Below are 23,858 nucleotides of genomic sequence, written 5' to 3'. Positions count from 1 at the left end.
GAGCTGAACTTCTCAGGACTCGCGCGGCACACAGGTCTGACTTGGGGCTGATTTTTGGCGCCTGGAACTCTTTAACCCGGGAGCTTTTTTGGAAAGAGAGAAGGTTTTGCATCAAAGTCTTTCCGTAATGTGAGGTAACTTTGTGCAAAGCGCTGTTATTTAAGTCTTCGCCTGATGAGGCACAAAGAGCTGCCGAGGCTTTAGACGTGGAGTCTTCTGAGGTGAGTTAGCTGTTCACGGCATTTCGCCTTTTTAAATACTCTTTGTTTATGCAGCAATATGCGAGGTCGTTCTGCAGTGTTTTTAATCGGTTTCACGTAGGACATTTTAAATCTATGAGCAGGATTATAATATAGACACAGGGAACATTATTTTGCTTTGTGGTGTTTTATGTAGCCTACATGTGTCTTTTTTTAAGTAACCACTGTCAGCTTTTGCAAATGAAAAATTGTACCAAAGATAATTTAATTATTTTCTCAGAATGCAAAATCTAACTATATTATTATGTGCTCTAGTGTAGTTATTTACCTGTGTTGTTAATGGAGTTGGGTGTCATCAGATTGCAGCAAGTATTCTGACTTTAATGATTTGTTTCTATCTGCAAACACTCAGACTAAAGAGAGATGATCTGCAGACTGGTCCTGAAGTTATTGAATGAGTGTTTATAATCTGAAACTCATCAATATTAGAGCAGCTGAAAATATGTCAATGGGTGTCTTGTTTAGAATCAATAATCTCTAGTAATGAAATTAAATATTTTTCGTAGTAACAGAACATAGGGCTAGTGGTGCTTGAGACATTGTTAAAAAATAATACTTATAAGTAGTGGTGGGCCGTTATCAGCGTTAACGTGCTGCGTTAACAAAAATATTGCCGTTAATCTATTCTCAAAGTCGGGTTGGGAGCTGGGTCTATACTAAGCAAGCTATGATGACTTTCACCTTGATATTTTATATAACCGACTGGCTGAGGCCAGCCTAAAAAGATGCTCAGGACAGTTGACGGGCCACTGCTGCGCATCGTCACGAAAGCTTATCTTTTTCACTTGTTTTTAACCCTTACCGCTTGTCGATTTAAACATTAAAGCATCAAATCACAAGACGCGGAAAAGCTGAACAGAGAGTAGCTAGTTACTCGCGTGCTGTATTCGGTGCGGAGAGAGAGAGAGAAGCGTATCACAGACAGCGACACTGAACCGAGCTTTCTTCTGCGAAGTTCTGCTCGAAGTCCCTCCTGCACCTGAACAAATACAAATCGCACTTTGAACAAACAAAAAGATGTGAAAGAGCCCAATTCAGTACTCGCGGTGTTCTGGTGTTCAGGCTCACGCAGAGAAAGGCGTTTCAAAACACTTGAACATCGAATTTGCTTATTTTTGCTCTTGTGGCGACAAACACATACAAAATATGTCAAAATATCCAGCTTGGAAATCACCTTATTCTCGAAAAAACTGTCAGTTATTTCTGAAGTGAAAGTAAACAGTTGAGGAAAAAAAATGGGATGTGTATTATATTGGATGCGTTCATTGTCTCTTAAAGTGACCGCACCTAATTTAGCTACTGGCTGCTGTAATGTTAATCCAAGAAACTGAAAGAAAGAAAATCACTCACTGCTCTTGACTGAATTACTTTGTAGTTTTAACAGTCAAACCAAAAATTATTAAAACACCAGATATAATTTTTGATATATATAGGCAAAACTGTAATAATGTGAGAAATGTTGAAGGTGTCTGAATAAATGTAGGTTTGATTGTATATTTCATTTTTACATTGAAGACTATCCAGTGCTATTTTACATTTAATTATTTGGTTTCTGTACCTTGACACCTACAAACTTGAAAAAAACTTAAACATTGGTGTGAAACAGGCGTAAGGTTGTTTGCACCTTGTGCAATGTGGAATTAGTTTACAGCTTTTTCAAGCACTTTGTGATGCATTTTGGAAACAGGAGATGAGCCCCTTTTCTAATGCACCACCTAGCTTGATAAACCCCTTCTCAAAGACTTACTGTTTGTCAATTTTTATTTGGGTAACACACATATTCTGAATGCCTTCGGCAGAATTCGAATGAGCCATTTTAATCTAGATTAATTTCAAGATCACAGTGAGATTAATCTAGATTTAAAAAATTAATCTATGCCCACCACTACTTATAAGATATTTACTACTAATTCTGCTACTAGAGCTGGGGAACTTAACTCAAAATCTGGATCATGTTGGCTTTGTTTGTTTCTTTTTTTTAACGGCTTCAAGGTTTATCACATTTTCCCCTCGTGACTGAGACTTTATCAGAATGCATTCAACAGCTGCAGAACTACTGTCTGTGAATTAAACTATAATTCATTGCATCTAAATGTCCTACAATGCAAAGATGTTTTCTTGCCCTGTGTAATATAATACAGTACTATATATAAGTAACAGGAGTTAGCCTGCACTACACCACTGAGTGATGATGGCCCATTATGGGAGGTCCTTTGTCTCTCATGTGTGAATCACGAAATATTCATGGCCATTGTCACTTCTTCAAATACAGCCTTTCTTACACAAATCATGTCTTACAAAGTGTAAGTCAGTCTGTTGTTTTGAATGAGTGAACAGGGTGATTTTGTGTCCCACAACAGTATCACCTTCAGTTAAGCTCCTCCCCAACAATCAAACCTTCACTAAAGCTCCTCCCACAATAGGATCACCTTCGGTGAAGCTCCTCCCACTGCAGTTCATCAATAAATGCTGGAACATTCCAATCAGTCTACAAGTGAAGAGGAGCATCAAAGCATCAGGAAGAAGTGAAATCTGCAGAGACAGAGTTTATTGAAGAACAGAGAGAACATGAGAGATCCAGAACCCTGCAGAATGAACCACACTGAAGAACAAACAGGTTGGTGTTTATTCTTGATTCTTCAGTGATGATGAACATTAAGGTTATAAAGCTTCAAACAGTTTGTCATATTTTCATTTGTTGTGATGGGAAAGATGTATAGAGCTGTTCAATAATATAGTTGAAGCAGCAAATGGTAAGGGTTCTCACTATATAAGCATGGGATTTGTGTCTTATGTTGTAAAATGTTTAATAATGATAATTATTATTAATATTAATAAGTATAACTGGAAGAACAATGTCCATCACTCCAGTAAAGATCCAGAGACATATCATTTATAAAAATGAACAAAATATTTTGTATAACACTTGTCCACACTACACTTATTTCAGGGTTCACATGTATGTCTTTTTTAAACTTTTCTCTCTGTGATTTGCTAAAAAAATGTTGTTTTTTAACTTTTATTTTAGAGTTGATTGAAAAAAACGAGGAGCATGAAGAACTGAATAAAGAGGAGGACAAACATGTCAAAACTGGAGAAAACTCTCTGAGTCGCTCTCAAACCAAACAGAAAGATTTAAAGAAAAGAAGAGACAAGAAATCTTTCACCTGCACTCAGTGTGGAAAGAGTTTCAGAAACAAACAGAGTCTTGAGATTCACATGAGGATCCACACTGGAGAGACACCATACAGATGTGATTGTTGTGAGAAGAGTTTTACAGCATCATCACACCTTAAGAGACACATGAACATCCACACTGGAGAGAAACTTTATGAATGTGATCAATGTGGAAAAACATTTTTGACTGCTTCAAACCTGAAGGGTCACCTGAAAGTTCATTCAAAGGAGAAACCACATTCATGTTCTTTGTGTGGAAAGAGGTTTTCACGTCTGCAGAGTTTACAAGTACATCAGAAGATACACAGTGATGTGAGAGAATATATGTGCTTTGAGTGTGAGAAGACTTTTATTACAGCTGGACATTTGAAATGGCACGAGAGGATCCACACTGGAGAGAAACCTTACAAGTGTTCACACTGTGACAAGAGATTCAGTCAGGTAGCAACTCTGAAAACACATGAGAGGATCCACACTGGAGAGAAACCTTACAAGTGTTCACACTGTGACAAGAGATTCAATCAGTTAGGAGACCTGAAAACACATGAGAGGATCCACACTGGAGAGAAACCTTACAAGTGTTCACACTGTGACAAGAGATTCAATCATTTAGGATATCTGAAAACACATGAGAGGATCCACACTGGAGAGAAACCTTACAAGTGTTCACACTGTGACAAGAGATTCAGTCGGTTAGGATATCTGAAATCACATGAGAGGATCCACACTGGAGAGAAACCTTACAAGTGTTCACACTGTGACAAGAGATTCAGTCAGGTAGCATATCTGAAAACACATGAGAGGATCCACACTGGAGAGAAACCGTATCACTGCACTGTATGTGGGAAGAGTTTCCGTCATTCATCTTCTCTACTTAAGCATATCAAAAACATTCACAGTCAGTAGTAGGGGATACACAGACTAATCGACTACTCGACATTAATGCTCTGCCATGACGCTTTAAGCTTGATGTTGACTAGTCGCTGGTCCTATAGGTGGTTTTCACGGACGCGTCATCAATCCGGAAGTCAGCCATGTTGGAGCAAATGAACATAAACAATGCCACTGAACGGACTCGCAAATTTGACTGATTATTGCTGATTACAGAAGGCGTTTGTAGTTGAGAGAGGTACAGTTATAGCACATGTGTAAATGAAGCATCGACTATGGCTTAAATGTTGACGTAGTTAACTATGGCTACATTCACACTGTTAGTCCAAATACGATTATCTTTGCATCCGATTGGAATCTGATCTAAAATAATGATGTCCACACTGTATATCACAACTGTTCAGATCTGATTTGTGTGTCCATGCAGCTCTTTGGCAATGCAGGAATGGCGTTGCGTTGATGGAGGTGTTTACATTTGCGAATTGAATCGTGTTTTACTAAGCATTTATATATAGTATTATATCTTACGTATTACATCTTTGCAATTCAAGTTAGTTTTCACTTTTACTAATTTGTTGTATTTGCTTTGAGTATAACTTATGGCGATGACATCATCACTTGCGCACACTCACACCAGCCAGTGTTGAGTCTATACTCAAAGTTGTTTTGATCTCAACTGTGCAGTAAACGTCATGTATAATTACATTTGTGAATCCCCTTGAATAAACAAAACTAAGTTTGGTGTGCTTAATAAAAACAGATTTTATTTGATGCTTAAAATCTTATTGAACATTCTGATTTATTTAATGGGATTAAATTTTTTCATGAAGGATCTTTTATTGATTTGTGTCATATTGGACATCGTGATTTTTAAATGGAAATTCACTTTGTCCTGTAGGATCTTATTTGATTCTGTTAATTACTTACTTTTTAAGTGTAACTTTACTTTTTGAAGCAACACTGTGTGTGTGTGTGTGTGTGTACTTGTATTCCATAAAAATGCAGCCCACATGAATATAAACAAATATAAAAACTGAAATTCATAATACATTAAGGCAAGTATAATAAATATGATATTTCATAATGTACGAATAAGTTAAAATGTACTATATGTGACAAAGAATTAATAGAAAAACAAACATCTATAATGGTATTGTCCTGACACTTCCTCTTTAAGAAATCCAAATGTAGTGCGCATGCAACTGTAGCACACATACTTCGAACAGTAACGAAGAAGCTGAAGAAGAAGAAGCTGAGGAATCGAGTGATTAATGCTGTTTAACTTGTTAAATGTTTATTTAAAGACGCCTAAAAGAAAGAAATAGCAATACTTATCTGAGCTGCATCCTAAATGAACAACTTTGGGTGAACAATATTTGTTGGAGATTTGTTGTTTTTACTGTATCTGCTGATTAGTACAGGAGAGTATTATTACATATCAAAAGCTAAATTGTTTAACAACTGATTTTAATGAAATATTAATGTATGCTGTTTATAATAAAATGTAATTGTATAAAACACTGGAGTAGTGAGTACAGAATGCGTGTTCTGACAACATTTTGAGCTGTTTTGAATAGCGTTGTGCGTTACGGTTTTGTAACTTGCGCATAGATAAGCCAGCTCGTAAACTTCCGGTAAAGCTGATTTAATGTTGTGGTTATATAGGTACAGAAACCTCTCCTGCTTAGTTCTTGTCAGAAATTTAAAAAAAAAAAATTCCCACATGATATATAATGATAACATAACAATACTGATAGATGATGCCATTAACATACAGTTTTATGTTATTTAAGAACACATAATTTTATATGCCAAGCTTGATAATCGTAACTACATTAAAATGCCAACAACTAAGCACTATAGTAACTGTTTAGGCCAGTGGTTCTCAAACTTTATACCAAGTACCAACTCAGAAAATATTTGACTCTCCAAGTACCACCATACCAGCATTAAAATTCAGTAGCACAGTAGGCCTAACTATTAAAAACGAGGCAGTTTTATCCCTAATAAGAATGTTTATTATTGTCAGCCACTTTAATATTGTTAATATACAGTTTGAAAATTAACATTAACATTGCACTGTACTTACAAACAGGTAAATAAAAAAACTTAAATTAAATTGTGTTGTACCTAAAAGTTCAGTAAAAACTGTATTGAACTTAAATGTAAAAACAACTGTATTCAAATAAAGATCAAGTTAAAATGTGTTGTGTTTTAAAATGAATTAATAATTAACTTGAATTAATAAATCACTTCTTCTCTTCTGCATTTCCCTTTAAAAACATTGCAATTAATCGATTTCTGAATATTATAATAATAAGTGGATCTCTTGTGTGCAACTGTGGATTGTGTGTGCGAGTATGGATCTCTCCCGTATTTTTTTTATTTTTTTTTTTTTGGGAGGTTTTGATACTGTTTTCACTCCATAATGGCAACAGCGATATGTCGTATGTTTGCTTATAGCGTCAGACTTATATCATGTTTTGCTCCAAAAACACTAGGGAAACAGAATTTTCCGTTTAATTTGATTTACGTAGTTGCATCGCGTTCCATTCGTGTACATGCAGGGGGCGGGGTTTATGAGCTGAACTTCTCAGGACTCACGCAGCAAACAAGTCTTTTTGGCGCCTGAAACTCCTTAACCCGAGAGCTTTTTTTGGAAAGAGAGAAGGTTTTACATAAAAAGTCTGTCCGTAATGCGAGGTAGCTTCGTGCAAAGCGCTTTTATTTAAGTCATCGCCTGATGAGGCACAAAGAGCTGCCGAAGCTTTAGACGTGGAGTCTTCTGAGGTGAGTTAGCTGTTCACGGCATTTTCGCTTATTTAAATAAATACTCTTTGTTTATGCTGCAATATGCGAGGTCGTTCTGCAGTGTTTTTAATCGGTTTCGCGTAAGACATTTTAAATCTATACATAAATATATGAGCAGGATTATAATATAGACACAGGGAACACTATTTTGCTTTGTGGTGTTTTATGTAGCCTACATGTCTTTTTTTAAGTAACCACTGTCAGGTTTTGCACAAGCAAAATTGTACCAAAGATAATTTAATTATTGTCTCAGAATGCAAAATCAAACTATATTTATATATTATTATTATTATTATGTGCTCTAGTGTAGTTATTTACCTGTGTTGTTAATGGAGATGGGTGTCATCAGATTGCAGCAAGTATTCGGACTTTAATGATTTGTTTCTATCTGCAAACACTCAGACTAAAGAGAGATGATCTGCAGACTGGTCCTGAAGTTATTGAATGAGTGTTTATAATCTGAAACTCATCAATATTAGAGCAGCTGAAAATATGTCAATGGGTGTCTTGTTTAGAATCAATAATGACTAGTAATGAAATTAAATATTTGTCGTAGTAACAGAACATAGGGCTAGCGGTGCTTGAGACATTGTTCCTGTAAAAAATAATACTTATAAGATATTTACGACTAATTCTGCTACTAGAGCTGGGGAACTTAACTCAAAATCTGGATCATGTTGGCTTTGTTTGTTTCTTTTTTTTAACGGCTTCAAGGTTTATCACATTTTCCCCTCCTGACTGCTGATATTGTTGGATCAGCAGCTATGCTAATTACATCCAGTGGTAACTAGGATTTACACAAGCTCCAGTCTGGATCCAGAACACCTGAGAAGAGATGATGCTAACCCTGAATCAACAAACAGAACTAACAAATATTGCTACAAGTGTGACTGCATCATATACCAGAACACACAAAGGCAGTTGCTAAAGCCTGTTGATGTGTGCGGTCTAGCTCTCTTCTGGGTGACGTGTGCGCAGGCGCGCTTTTCCGAGTTAAATGCTCATATAAGGAGTTCCATTCTTGTCTACGTCTTAGAACCATGATCGAAAAAAAAAAACAGTCGAAAACTTGTACCAACCCGGAAGTACGATTTTTGGCACAGAAATTCTCAGTCATTCTTCTAAATTATTTTTAAAAACTTTGGCCATATTTAGCACGAGAATCCATCTCTTTAAAACTGTGAACAACTCTGAATACATAAAACACCATTGTACCCCCCCCCCCCCCCTTTAAAGATACAATTTGTAAGATATTTGCAGTAAAATATCCAAAAACCACTAGGCTAGTGTTATATATTTTGTCCAGCTGATTACTAACAATATATCTCTTTATTTAAATACTTAACGGTGACATGGGGCAGTGCAGTCACCTGTCAATGACGTTAGTTACCCTTTGTTACCGGCTTTACTGACGTAGAAACCACATGACAATAGTGTCATGGACAAATGTGGAAGTAGTGTCTAGTGTCCAGAAAACCACTAGCTTGCTTCGAGCAGTTCCTTATTTACTTCTTGCATGTTTTATGGTGGATTGTGTTACTTATTTGTGGAACATAATTACTGTTTACCGTCTGCCGCTGGTTCTGTTGACAAGGACAGCTCCCGAATGCTTAAGCGTATGGGAAACCAAACGACCTACTAAGAGTTTGGGACAAGAGGAGAGAAAGAGCGAGGATCAATATCGGTGTTGCATTTTCTAGATGGAGAGCGCTTCACGACAAACTTCAACTAGAAAGAGATGCCAATCTCGCTTGTTTTACTTGACAGGTGAGTTGTTTTGATTCATATCTTTGCATCTGTTAAATCCATGATTTTATCTTTCCGTCTGATTGATGGCCGTCAGCGGTTGGGTAAAAGAACAAATCCCATCATTCCACGCTCCTTCTTAGCGTCATCAAACCACGATTTTGTTATTGTTTTGGTAGTGCACCCTCTCGTGGCAGGCCATACAACCTGGACCTTTAACATATATTTACTTATGTGCTGATTTACAACAAAAGACATAAATCTGATGCAGTTGTACTTACCTGAATGGGGTCTTTTACCATATTTTAATTTACATTTAATCATTTTGCAGACACTTTTATCCAAAGCGACTTACAAATGAGAACAATAGAAGGAGTCAGATCAACAAGAGAACAACAACAGTATACAAGTGCCATGACAAGTCTCAGTTAGTCTAGTACAGAATGCATAGCCAGTTTTTATTTATTTATTTATTTTTATAAATACAAAAGGCAAGAAAAGTGCTAGTATTAGTTAGTTAAGTGCTGGCGAAAGAAAATTAGTCTTTAGATTTTTCTTGAAAATGAGTAAAGACTCGAAGACTGTACGAATTGAGATTGGGAGGTCATTCCACCAGCTGGGCACAGTCTAGGAAGAAAATTATGTGAGTGATTTTGAACTTCTTTGGGATGGCACCACATGGGATTGCGTCATTCACTTGAAGAGCACAAACTTCTGGAGGGCACATACGATTTAACCAGTGAGTTTAGGTATGTTGGTGCCGTGCCAGTGGTCATCTTGTAGGCAAGCATCAGTACCTTGAATTTGATGCGAGAAGCTACTGGTAGCCAGTGTAACCTGATGAGGAGAGGAGTAACGTGAGCTTTTTTTGGCTCATTGAAGACAGCCCTCGCTGCTGCATTCTGGATCAGTTGCAGAGGCTTGATAGTACATTGAGGAAGGCCCACCAGGAGAGCATTACAATAGTCCAGTCTGGAGAGAACAAGAGCTTGGACAAGAAGTTGGGTGGCTTGTTCTAATAGGAAGGGTCTAATCTTCCTAATGTTGTATAAGGCAAATCTGCAGGACCGGGTCATTGTAGCAATATGGTCTGTGAAGCTTAACTGATGATCCATCACAACTCCTAGGTTTCTGGCTGTCCTGGAAGGAGTTATGGTTGACAAACTCAGCTGTAGAGAGAAGTTGGGATGAAACGATGGGTTAGCTGGAACCAACAGGAGTTCTGTCTTAGTAAGGTTTGTGGTGTATTTTGCCGGTTATACCCTATACAGGGCGTTTCCAAATAGTCAAGACTTTTCCTTATCTACACATTTCATACATCCCTAGAGGGGAGAGGCCCTCAATGTATGTCTGACCATGTGTTTCTTATCAGTTTTGTACATTCCAGGGCGTAGGCAACTTTCTTTTAGATTTTAATAGAATAATAACTAGCAGCAAAAATGGCTAGATTCACATTAATTATATACTTGATTAATTAAAACCTTACTAAAAAATCTTCCACATATTCTCCCCTTTGAGACTTAATAAGTCTCACATTTGATTATTCTTATCCAGAGTGCTACTCCATAATCCAGTCATATTAGTTACACTACCTAGTGACTAAATAAATCACATTGTATTATCACCAGTGACTAGATTATGAAATTCCACTCTGAGGGATTACTGGACCAAACATCTCTCTCCTAATTTGACAAGGAGCGAGTAAAAGATCCAGTCTCCCTAATTCCTTCTTTAATAGTACACAATGTTAAAAGCGTGAGCATGCAATTGGTTCAGCACTTGCCTGTGGTTATCACAGTTATGTATAAAAGACATAAAATACATACATTACATCAATAATTGAATATCACAAGATTATAAAAGTTGATCTTCAGCTCAGACACCTTATGTATCGTAGAGAGCCTTTTCGGTTACCTTCAAAAATCAATTTCCCATTGTCTTGACATCTTTGAATTTAATTTGCTTAGCTGTGACTTTGACTCGTGACCTCAATATAGGAAGTATACAGTAAAATAGTAAATCTCCTGTCAATAATGCGATTCCTAAAAACTTTCCCAATTTAGTTATAAACTATACTCCCCTTTAATTATCTTTAACATCAACATTTTCTTTATCTACCATTCTTAGCCTTTTTAATTTGATCATTACTTCATTAAATGCTCCTTCTTGAGCAGTATTATTTGGTATATAAATACAGCATTGTCCCCCAAACATAACACATACTTTTCCTTCTTCAATTTACAAATAATCTCAAGCTTTTCTATTTTGCTCCTTGCATCCAATTGCTCTATTCTCCCTTCTATCCTTCCTACATCCATGTTTCCCTTCTCATAACCTTCAAATTCTTCATCTACCATTACTTGACATTCTCTTTCCACTTTTTCTTTTTTATTTGTTGGCTCATATCTGCTCCCAATTATTTTGATCTCAGTAGCAGTCCCATCACTCTCTCATTCCATCTTCACCAGGGAGACTCTTTGCGAGTCGTTGCAATGGTCTTTCCCTCGTTGGCAAGGGTGGGTCGTTACTAGCACGCCCTTCATCCCTCATTTCATGCTGTGTGGAGTCGTTGAAGCTGGTTGGTGTATTTTAAGGTTAGAGATGTGAACTCAGGTGTCACTCTGTAACCGTTTTGCTGATTAATGCAAGGCTTTCCCTTGAGATCATAACTGCACCCTCACTGGTTCTCTTTGATGGAGCGAAGCATTCCTTGGCCTTTTTAGAACTGCTGTCACCTGTAAATGGAAAACTTAAGAATTTTTTGTTAGTGTTATCAAGCATGCTAATTTGTTCATCTTGCTAGTCGTCCTTCTTGGTGTGACCTGTGGAAATGTAATGTGGGTTGAGGGCTGTCTTGGCCCCTTTTTGAGTTTCACAATTCCAGTGCTGTCTTTACTATTTTTTAATTCCTTTCAATTTTATTCTCAACAATTTGCTTATTTAGTTATCTCTTTGTTTTGTAAACGGAGTTCCACTATATCACTGGATATTTTCCTATCTTGCTCAGTAGCATAGGCCTTTTGACCTGGAAAACACTCAACCCACTTTATTTATTTTATCATTTAGAAAGACAATATTTCATCCTTTTGACACAATCAGCTCCATCATGATATGCTGAAAAGAAAGTGAGATGTGGGGTGGACAGAGCAAGCTTGCTTTGCTCTGCTTTGCCTTCCCATGTTATACGCTGCGCATGTGTGGCACTGTTTTTCTTTCTGCCACAACAAAGACCTAGGTACTGACCAGGAAACTTAACCAAATTCATCCATGGTCATTATTTTTCTGGGCATAAGTTTGCCCTGTGGGCCCACATTCAAATTTGTATACAGCTGTTTGGGCAAATTGATTGAATTGCCTCAGTGTCTCGTCAGACACTCTCTTTCATGCCATACAACACCATCATTCATACTTTTTCACACACTTTCACTCCCCTTTTTTGCCAAAAACTTTTCTTTCTTTCCTTTTTTCAAAATCTAATAGATTGATTTGTTTAGAATATTAGGCCTAGGCATTGGGCATTTGAGAGAGCCAATTATCATTTCTTAAATGTCATGTTTGCCTAATTTAAAGTTTAGTCAAATACTTTTTTGTTATTGCTCATGAGCAACTCTGAGAAGAGGATTGGAGATCTCTGTAAATCTAGGATCCATGACCATCAACATTTCCATCTTGTTATCCCCAGTGCTGACAGCATATGTGATTACATGATTTTGGATCTTTGGAATAATTTTTTATTCATTATTATTTTAGTTCAGTTTTACCTTAAAAAATTACTTTTAAACAAAATGGAGTGACCAATATTTCTATTTTCTCAAAAATATATATTTTTTTCTATTGTTCATCAAGATACCCTTTTTTTGTATTTATTTTTTATTCTCTTTTCCCAAAGCGCTCAGCATTGTTGTCAACTATTCAGTTATGCATTTTCCCCTAGTTGGTTAATGAAACAGCCTTACTATGCCAAATCCAGCTCCATGTTTATCTGATCGGTGAGTCAAGTACTCACTTCTGTCTGTCAAAATTATTTTTCCTTTAAGACATGAGGCTGGACTGGAACCTATTGAAAAGCAGATTGAGAGAGTTAGTTAAAACACGGAATTTAAAGAAATGCTGTGAGACCAGTGAATAATCAAGATTAAAACATAGTAAATAAGATAATGAAATAAAATAATTAAAATTTGAAGAAGTCTCTATAGTGTTCGTTGAATATGCAGGACCTGTGCAAAGAAGGGATGGAAGTCCTTCTGGTGACATCATCAGCCTGGGCTGTTGTATTGGGTCGTCAGTCTGTGATAGCACTCAAAGACCTGATGTTGTGGTGTACGGTCTCCGTTGTTTTTCTGCTTCTTCTCAGTCTGGCTTCTGGTTGCTTTCTGCCAGAGTTTGGCATTTCATAATGTTCTTTTCACCCTCAGGAAAAGTCTCAAGTGAAAGATTCACCTTTTCCTGCTTTAATTCAGTCTTTCTCCTTGCTGAAGTGTGTTCTTCTCTTTCAGGAGGGGAGGGGAACATCCGTCAGCCCCTCCCTCTTCTTCTCTCTGCAGCTGTGTTTGCTGCTTTGCCACTTCTCCAGTTCATTGCTTTCCTTTGTCAAGGCACTGTTCCAGAAATCATCTGAAATTTGAACACTCGGAGACTGCATTAATCAAATGTACCTATGTAACTTCTGACCAAACTGTGTCTGAGCAATAAGCTCTTTTTCTAATTTTCACTTTTCAACCTCTTCTTTCAGTGGTCCCTTAATAAAAATGAATTCATCTGGTTGAAAACAGCAGTTCTCTTATTCTATGTTAGTGAAGCAAGTTCTTCATTGCAGGAAAATAGCAGGCATTTTTTTCTTCATTGCAAGATGCAGAAATCAGCTACCTTTATTATCTAAGTATACTGCAATGAAACAAAATTAACCTTCCTTTTATAACCGCATGACATGCGTATGGTAAAATAAAGACTTCAATCATAATTTTTCTTCTATATTTGCATACATGATTCAGAATAATCTGGTATTGGTGAATTAATGTTTCCTAACCAACATAAAATAATTCCTATTATTGTAAATAAAATAATTAACTTTAAATATTTAAGCAACTAGTTCCCTTCCTATTGTAAAATGCCTATGGCTTTTGAATCAAAATGTCTATTAACTTGGTCACCCAATCTTGCTTTCATTCCACATTGCTCTAACCATTAGTCGTGGCCTAATGGTTAGAGAGTCGGTCTCCCAATTGAAAGGTTGTAATTTTGAGTCCCGGGCTGGCAGGAATTGTAGGTGGGGGGAGTGCATGTACAGTTCTCTCTCCACCTTCAATACCATGACTTAGGTGCCCTTGAGCAAGGCACTGAACCCCCAACTGCTCCCCGGGCGCCGCAGCATAAATGGCTGCCCACTGCTCCGGGTGTGTGCTCACAGTGTGTGTGTGTGTGTGTGTTCACTGCTCTGTGTGTGTGCACTTCGGATGGGTTAAATGCAGAGCACAAATTCTGAGTATGGGTCACTATACTTGGCTGAATGTCACTTTCACTTCACTTCACTTCACAAGTTATTTATTTAATTTTTACATTTACACAAGCCCAATCTCTGAAACTCTGTAATGGATTAACTTTCATACTGTCCCAGGGATAACAAGATACAAATTTTTGATGTCTTCACATATTAGATATAGAGTTTTAAGTACGTGCATCTTTTAAATTCATCTATTAAGACAAGTTATTAAATAATTAATGCATATCTTATTTTACTTAATTTATTATTATTTCTATATTCCACCATATCTGCCATCTCTATATTATTCCATTTCTTGGAACATTTGTATTTATTTTTCTCTAAAACAACCTTCATACAATTAACTTTATTGTTTTAGGGCTCCTGCACTTATCCTTTCTGGGTTGCCTCTGTGTTTTCACAGCTGGTTTCTCTTCCTCCCTTGCTCTCACTCCCACTGCACTGTGCTCAGAATATTTTCTCCCCTTTCACACAGACATCCAAAATGCACAAATCTATTATAGATCTTGGTTCAAACTTTATTGATACTTTTTTCCTAAACTCATTCACACTTTCTGCACTCTTTATTGAGCCAGAGTGCTTATTCTTGCATACTTTTTCCCTTTAACTAAGGGATAATCAGTCATTAATTGTCCTTTTATTATCAAGGCTCATCATACATTCATCGCTCTCAAGTGGAAACCAGTTGCGTCCAACTCCACCCAGCCACCCTGAAGTGACAGTCCAAGAATGGTCCAACTTTTACCCACCCAACACAGAATTTATTTGTTCACACATTCATTCGTCCGGACACAGTACATCCACACAACAAAACACAGCTCTACCTAGAGCTCCTTAAGGGCCCACCTATTCTGACCTTCGAAAATTTCACTTATACTTTCTCAAAGTGGTATCCGTGGGGCTTTTCCTCGCGATTCCTTAACTAATCTGCTTATCCGTTTATCACTGTCCTTTCCTAGGCCCAGCTATCCAATAAACACAGACCATTGCATACAATGTCTTTCTGCCTACACCATTTTTGTTTTAAATCTAGGTTACCTTCCAAGGCTTTCCTATTAATAAACCAAATATGTGCATGCATTTATTTCTTCTGGAGTAAAACCCCTTTTTCAATTTAGATATCCTATTATTTTTCTAAATTTGGAAGAGCAGATTTTAAGTGTCCTTACCACTCAGAACTGACCAGTCAACAACACACACTAATTATATAAGCAAAAATGCTTATCTTATTCTATGATGGCCACCACTGTGTGTGTGTGTTGCTCATCAGTCAGCTCAAAAGCAGTCGTCCACTCTGCTCCTTTCCAGTCCCATCTGGGGTGCCAAATCTGTGGTGTATTTTGCCGGTTCTCCAAAGAATCGAACTCAGTCAGGGATTTTTCTCTCAGAAGAAAAGACTTTATTTTAAACAAAACAAAGCCGAGAGTTCCTTGCAAGGAGATCTCTCGAAAGCTATGTAGCTAGCATATATTATTATTATTATTATTATATACCTTATACAGGGCGTTTCCAAATAGTCAAGCCTTTTCCTTATCTACACATTTCATACATCCCTAGAGGGGAGAGGCCCTCTGCTTGATTTACACAGGCCCTCAATGTATGTCTGACCATGTGTTTCTTATCAGTTGTGTACATTCCAGGGCGTAGACAACTTTCTATTAGAGTTTAGACCTATAAGATTTTAATAGAATAATAACTAGCAGCAAAAATGGCTAGATTCACATTGATTATTCTTGATTGATTAAAATCTTACTAATAAAAATCTTCCACAGGTTGAGTTGAAGGTGATGGTCATTCATCCAGCTAGAAATGTCATTCAGACAGCCTGAAATGTGAGCAGCTACCGCCCGGTCATCTGGTTGGAATGAGAAGTAGTTGGGTGTCATCAGCGTAGCAGTGATAAGAAAAGCCATGCTTCTGAATGACAGATCCTAATGACGTCATGTAGATAGAGAAGAGAAGTGGTCCAAGTACTAAGCCTTGAGGAACCCCAGTACCTCCAAGACACACTGAAGGATCTATCGGAGAGGTAGGAGGTACTCATATTCATATTCAAGTTTATTTATATAGCGCTTTTTGCAATACAAATCATTGCAAAGCAACTTTACAGAAAATTATGTTACTACAATATTTAGTAGTAGCTTATAAGTGGTGAATGTCAGTTTGTGCATGTATGACAGGAATTTTCAGAAAAATTAATACAAGACGTAGTCAGCCGGATGATGAACATTATTAATATTATTAATAATTATTATATGATGCAGTCACACTTGTAGCAATATTTGTTAGTTCTGTTTGTTGATTCAGGGTTAGCATCATCTGAGGTCCTCTGAGGGTCAGCATCATCTCTTCTCAGGTGTTCTGGATCCAGACTGGAGCTTGTGTAAATCCTAGTTACCACTGGATGTAATTAGCATAGCTGCTGATCCAACAATGTAAAATTAATTAGTTTAACCAAGCTAAATAATAAGAATGTGCATTTGTTTAGATGCAACTACACTCACAATTTGAGAGATACATTATTTGAATGCTTGGTGAAAGAGATGTGTTTTTAATCTAGATTTAAACAGAGAGAGTTTGTCTGAACCCCGAACATTATCAGGAAGGCTATTCCAGAGTTTGGGAGCCAATTGTGAAAAAGCTCTACCTCCTTTAGTGGACTTTGCTACCAAACTACCAAAAGTCCAGCGTTTTGTGACCTTAGGGAGTGTGATGGATTGTAACGTGGTAGAAGGCTAGTTAGGTACGCGGGAGCTAAACCATTTAGGGCCTTATAGGTAAGTAATGATAATTTGTAACTGATACAGAACTTAATAGGTAGCCAGTGCAGAGACTGTAAAATTGGGGTAATATGATCATGTTTTCTTGACCTGGTAAGGACTGTAGCTGCTGTATTTTGGACTACCTGTAGCTTGTTTATTGACGAAGCAGGACAACCACCTAGAAGTGCATTACAATAGTCCAGTCTAGAGGTCATGAATCCATGAACTAGCTTTTCTGCACCAGAAACAGATAACATGTTTCGTAGCTTGGCAATGTTTCTGAGATGGAAGAATACAGTTTTTGTAACATGGGAAATATGATTTTCAAAAGACAAGTTGCTGTCTAATATAACACCCAGATTTTTTACTGTAGAGGAAGTAACAGTACATCCGTCTAGTTGCAAATTGTAATCTACAAGATTCTGTGTAGTTTGTTTGGTCCAATAATTAATATTTCTGTCTTATCCGAATTTAATTGGAGAAAATTATTGGTCATCCAATCTTTTACATTTTTAACACACTCTGTTAGCTTAGATAATTTAGAAGTTGAAACATGTATATTGAAAATTTAAGGGGACCTAGGACTGATCCTTTTGGCACTCCATATTTTACTGGTGATAAATGAGATAACTCCCCATTTAAATAAACAAAATGGTAGCGATCGGACAGGTAGGATCTAAACCATCTTAGAGCCTGCCCTTGCATAACTGTATAGTTTTGTAATCGATCTATGAGTATTTCATGATCTATGGTGTAGAACGCAGCACTAAGATCAAGTAAAACTAGAAATGAGATGCAGCCTTGATCTGACGCAAGAAGCGGGTCATTTGTAATTTTAACAAGTGCAGTTTCTGTGCTATGGTGGGGCCTGAAACCTGACTGAAATTCTTTATACAGATAATTTTTGTGCAGAAAGGTGCTCAATTGAGCAGAGAAAACTTTTTCTAAAATTTTAGACACAAATGGAAGATTTGAAATAGGCCTATAATTTGCCAGTTCACTAGGATCTAGTTTTGGTTCCTTAATAAGAGGCTTAATAACTGCCTGCTTGAATGGTTTTGGGACATGACCTAAAGATAATGACGAGTTAATGATATTGAGAAGTGGTTCTTCGGCTACAGGTAACAACTCTTCCAGTAATTTAGTGGGTACAGGATCTAATAAACATGTGGTTGGTTTAGACACAGTGGTAAGTTTATTTAGCTCTTCCTCTCCAATAGTTGTAAAGCACAGCAGTTTATGTTTGGGTTCGATGGATGAAACTGAAGTGTTAGACGCTGTAGAATCTACATTCACTATTGTATTTCTAATGTTATCTATTTTATCAGTGAAGAAATTCATAAAGTCATTACTATTAAACGTTGGTGGAATATTTGAATCAGGTGGCGTCTAGTTTTTTGTTAATTTAGCCACTGTGCTAAATAAGAACCTTGGATTGTTTTGGTTATTTTCTATGAGTTTGTGTATACTCTGCCCTAGCAGTTTTTAGAGCCTGTCTATAGCTGGACATGCTGTTTTTCCATGCAATTCTAAAAACTTCCAAGTCAGTTTTTCTCCATTTGCGTTCAAGACTATGAGTTACTTTCTTGAGAGAGTATTACTGTTATACCATGGCACAGAACGTTTTTCTCTAACCTTTTTCAATTTGATGGGGGCAACAGCTTGTAAGCTCCTCTCTGTGTGGTGTAAACAAAGTCCAAAATGTTATTACCTCGTGTTGGAAAGTTAATGTATTGGTGTATTTTGGAAACACAAAGTTTAAGTCAATCAATCAATCACCTTCATTTATATAGCGCTTAAAACAAAATACATTGCGTCAAAGCACTGAACAACATTCATTTGGAAAACAGTGTCTCAATAATGCAAAATGATAGTTAAAGGCAGTTCATCATTGAATTCAGTTATGTCATCTCTGTTCAGTTTAAATAGTGTGTGTGCATTTATTTGCAATCAAGTCAATGATATCGCTGTAGATGAAGTCAGCATGGTTGAAATCCCCAGCTATGATGAGAAAAGCATCAGGGTGTGCTGTCTTCTGCTCACTGATGTGCTAGTACAGTTCATTTTGTGCGTTGTTCCTGTTGATGTTGTTCGTAAGTTAAAAAATTACTTCGCAGAGCATTGTCAACATTACTAATTTATAATTTAAAAAAATTATAGCAGGAATTCATGGAAGGACTTTAAGGCAGCTGCATTAACTCAAATTGGCGGCAACTTCTCTGTATTTCACAGTCTTTGCTGTGCACCACCCATCCCAAACTTATAATTTAAAGACAAAAGTTAAATGAGCTTGACCTTTGTTAATGGAGATGATGATTTTGCAATTATAGTGTCTTGATTAATGCTTAATTTGCTATAAACAGATATACTGTAACCTAAGTAGTAATAATGCTTTTGCTTAAAGAGCCAGTAAGATGAAAATTCTAAGCTTCCTATCACTGTTTATAAGTCCTGTACAATAGGTTTAAATCCATCCAAGGTTAAAAAACATTGTCATTTTGTCAAAATATCATTTTAAAATTACCTCAATTCTCAGAGATCCCCAAACGGTTCGCGCGAAGCTGTTCAAAAGATTCAGTTTCCTTAAACCCCACCTTTCGGTAGCATACTATGTTCTGATTGGTCAACTAACATAGTCAGGTTTGATTGGTTGTTCCGCACACACCTTCACGGTAAACAATGCGTTAGCATCTGTTTGGGGTGAATTATGTCTTATTCCTCTCACCGCGAAGCAAACAGTAAAATAAAAAACTTTAACAGTCTCGCTGCTTTTTCTTCTGTGTGGGTGTATTCAAGCCGCGCGCTTCAGTTTGAATCTGAATAGCGCGTTCAGCGCGGGGGCGTGGTCACATATAACGAAGGGAGACATGAAAAACAGACATTGCGTTGTTTTCATATGGATTACTTTATCACAGAATATCTGTTAGCAGCACTTGTTTAGTTTTAAAGGAGACATGTCAAGCTTTCTTTAGTTCTCTCTCTCATGTCTCTTGGTTGAGTATTCACAGAGTTACACTTCATTTTAATGACGTGTTTGTACATGACGATCAGCACAAACAAAGGCTGCAGACAGCACACATACTGATAAGACGCTCGGGAGAAAACAGACACATAACTTCATAATCATACTTCGTGTTGTTATTCAGAGATGCTTGTTGGTCCAAATAAAGTTGGTAACGAACCCTCTTTTATGGCCAAACGCTTTGAAAATCCCGCCTTGTACTCACCGAGATTATAAAAGCAGTCATCAGTGAAATGTTGTGAACACAACAAGGATTTGTTGTACTGCTCTGGTATTGTGGTAAAAATGAATTTTAGCCATTGGTTCTTCTGATCTTCATTCTTTGGCAGTGAAAATAAAGCACACTTGCCTTTACAATTAAAAACACACTGTCTCCTCGACATGATGCTATCACACCAACCAGAGCGTCTGTGTGTGGGGGGGGTGGGGCAGGTCAGAGTATTTCTCCCAAGACGGTAGGCGAAGATTATTATGCAAAGTGTTCTAGTGACGTACATAGAGATGGGCAAAAGATTTGAAATCTATAACGACTCGTTTCAGCGATTCAGAGTTGACTCCTTACTTTAGAAGCCAATAACTTTATAAATCGTGTACTTTTTGGTCTAATTACTTTGCACATTGTTTACACTGATGGACAGCTACATCATACACTGTAATACAGGTCATTTTTGATTTCCCATCTGTGTGGCTCTTTAAGTACAAAAATGTAACCCTGTGATTAATGCTATATTGAAAATGTATTGTGTAACTTCACTAACATTAAGAAACCTGCTTACTTGCATGAAATGTATGTAGTGACTGATTTAGAGTAGAAAAACCTATGTATTAGAAATCGTTTTTATGATAAATGGACAATATAGTAGTTAAGGTGTATTTCACAGAGGGTTTAGAGGAAAAAGAAGAGGAAAAAGACTAAAGCAATCCGAAGTAAACAACTGAAAGCCTTGGCAGAGGAGTTGGCAGCACTCCAGGTGATGACATCAGAAGAACCAGCGTTCGACGTCTGTGTCTAAAAGACAGAGAGAGAGACTCAACGGAGGGATACTGAACAAGCACAGTATCCCTCGACGCCTGATACCAGCTGATTATACCTTGATTTTGTAACTTTTCTATTGTACGTTGATATAACTTTTGTTAACTTTAATAAAACTTGTATTTTATTATTGACAAGTTATGGTCTGCAAGAGTAGTAATTTAAGAGCCGTAAGCAAGAACTGAATACAGGGAAGTCTACTGAGCAAGTTGTATTTTTGAAATGCATATAGTTTTGTCCAGGGTCGACTTTCCTTACCTACCTGAGAATAATAAAGAAACAGGTAAAAGGTGTATAGGTAAAGGAGACACCATAAAACACCTTTATTATGTATCTTTTGATTATATTGTATTGTAAATAAACTACATATAATTAAACCCCCATTATTTGAATCTTTTCACATTCTTGTGAACACACACTGATGGCCCATTATGGGAGCTCCTTAAGTGTCTTATACTTTCTGATAATTAGCTAGCAGCTCAAATTACTAATAGTTTAAGTTTCATAAATTGTTGTGTGCTGGGTTTTTTGCGGCTTAAAGAACTAGTTGTGTGTTAATAATAGTTATAAAAGTTCTGTAACTTCAGAAATGTATGCATTTAACAATTCACAATGTTGTCTACATTCTGTAGCCAGTTGTGTGCAGTTATGACATTTATTTTAAAATTCACACCATGACAATTGGTCCAAGAAAAAACAAAACAAAAAAATAAACAATATAATTTAGAATTACAGCATCAATTTTAAGTCAATTTTACTTTAAAAACACTTTCTCATAAATTAGGATATAAAGAGTGATCTCAGCAGAGAGATGGTGAGTCTGGGATTTTAAATGCATAGATTGGGTGAATGAACACACATGTGAGTGCAGTGTTACTGAATGTTTTAAATTGATGTGCAGTGATCTTTGTGTCTTTGCTGTTATATAATGATTTACAAAAAGATTGCACTTAGGCGATGGTTTCTTCAAAGATTGAAGTTGGAGGTGAAGTTGTATATTAGTGAAAAACATAAACTCAGTGACTGATTTATTGTTGATTTTCCAGATCCGCTTCAACCACACACAAACATCCAGTAAAGCCCCTCCAGCAACCATCACACCTTCAAAGAAGCTCCTCCCATGACAATCACACCTTCAGTGAAGCTCCTCCCACAACAACCACGCCTTCAGTGAAGCTCCTCCCACAACAATCACACCTTTAGTGAAACTCCTCCCACAACAATCACACCTTCAGTGAAGCTCCTCCCAAAACAATCACACCTTCAGTGAAGCTCCTCCCCCTGCAGTTCATCAATAAATGCTGGAATATTCCCATCAGTCTACAAGTGAAGAGGAGCATCAAAGCATCAGGAAGAAGTGAAGTCTGCAGAGACAGAGTTTATAGAAGAACAGAGAGATCCAGAACCCTGCAGAATGAACCACACTGAAGAACAAACAGGTTGGTGTTTATTCTTGATTCTTCAGTGATGATGAACATTAAGGTTATAAAGCAGATTTAGATTTGTTGCAGCAGGAACATTTGTAAAAGCTCTGAAATAATTTAGCTGATGACAAATGCACTTTTTATAAACTGGGTAAATTTTTTTTGGGGGGGGGGGGTTTAGAAATGGTTAGAAAGTTTTGGTGTGTGTTCGCTGCTGCAGGGCTTGAAAACAAAAAGAAAATTATATCGGTTCACTCCGAGCAGAATCGATATTTTAACGCTTTTGTTCCTCTGAATTATTACCGCTCCGAGACCGTTTCGGGTAGGAAAAATATCGGTTAATAACGTTGTTTTTTTTAAAACAATATTATGTGTCTATAATTTGCCTAATAATAATGTAACTCGTGTCGTTTCTTACCGTGCGCTAGCTTGTTGGCTTTGTTGTTAGGAGGACACCGACAGGGAGCTCGGCGGATCATAACACTTGATTTATTAAACATGAAAAGGAGAACATTAGGAATTAGCCACATCTGATTACACCGTGTGCGTCATCTCTATCTCTCTCTCTCTCTCTCTCTCTCTCTCTCTCTACACCTCTCATAACTGCACGCACACTATTCTCTAATCGCGGGTCTCTGTTCTCGCGATATCTTATTTAAAGTTATAGAACATAAATTTTAACCTTAAATTTCACTCCCTACAACAGTGGTCTCCAACATGGTGCCCGCGGGAGTCTCTGAGTCGCCCGCCGAGCACGTTCTATAAATAGCCTGAATTGTAATCTTTAATTTTTTTATGATAATGGCATAAAATGAAAAAATAACTATTGGTGACATTTCATATACCATTAAAACATAATAAAGTAATTCAATAATTTAAAATATTTAGAATCTGCACGTCTCTCTCTCTCTCGCTCGTTCGCTCTTCGTCTCGCGCGCGCGCACCTCTCTGTTTCTGTCCAGTGTTGCCAGACGTACGATAATTATCGTATTTGTACAATAATTTTTACCTATGTACAATGTACGATCAATAACGAAAAAAAGAATTTTATTAAAATTTAAATGTTGCAGTCACAGGACTTGTTTACTCATACACGAAATCGGCTAATTACAGACACTCTGAATGTGTTCATGTGCACCTGAGGGTCTGTTAAGAATACAGTAGAGCAGGGCCGTGCACAGGGGGGTGGCCCGGTGGTCAGAGCCACTGCCCCTCTGCCCTCATCGACTGAG

At 37.2% G+C, this 23,858-nt stretch overlaps 1 long non-coding RNA gene and 1 pseudogene across 1 annotated transcript; both read left to right on the top strand.

The window, feature by feature from the left end:
* Positions 1 to 23,858, top strand: part of LOC113075418 (zinc finger protein 208-like) — a 111,213-nt pseudogene that overhangs the window by 75,169 nt on the left and 12,186 nt on the right.
* Positions 6,919 to 22,482, top strand: LOC113075421 (uncharacterized). Its single transcript, XR_003280931.1, has 2 exons — positions 6,919 to 7,118; positions 22,249 to 22,482. It is a non-coding gene; the product is annotated as an uncharacterized LOC113075421 (long non-coding RNA).

The sequence above is a fragment of the Carassius auratus genome, unplaced genomic scaffold (assembly GCF_003368295.1).
Source record: "Carassius auratus strain Wakin unplaced genomic scaffold, ASM336829v1 scaf_tig00017056, whole genome shotgun sequence".
NCBI lineage: Eukaryota > Metazoa > Chordata > Actinopteri > Cypriniformes > Cyprinidae > Carassius > Carassius auratus.
The sequence above is the reverse complement of the archived record's forward strand: the minus strand, read 5'-3'. Positions and strand labels throughout refer to the sequence as shown.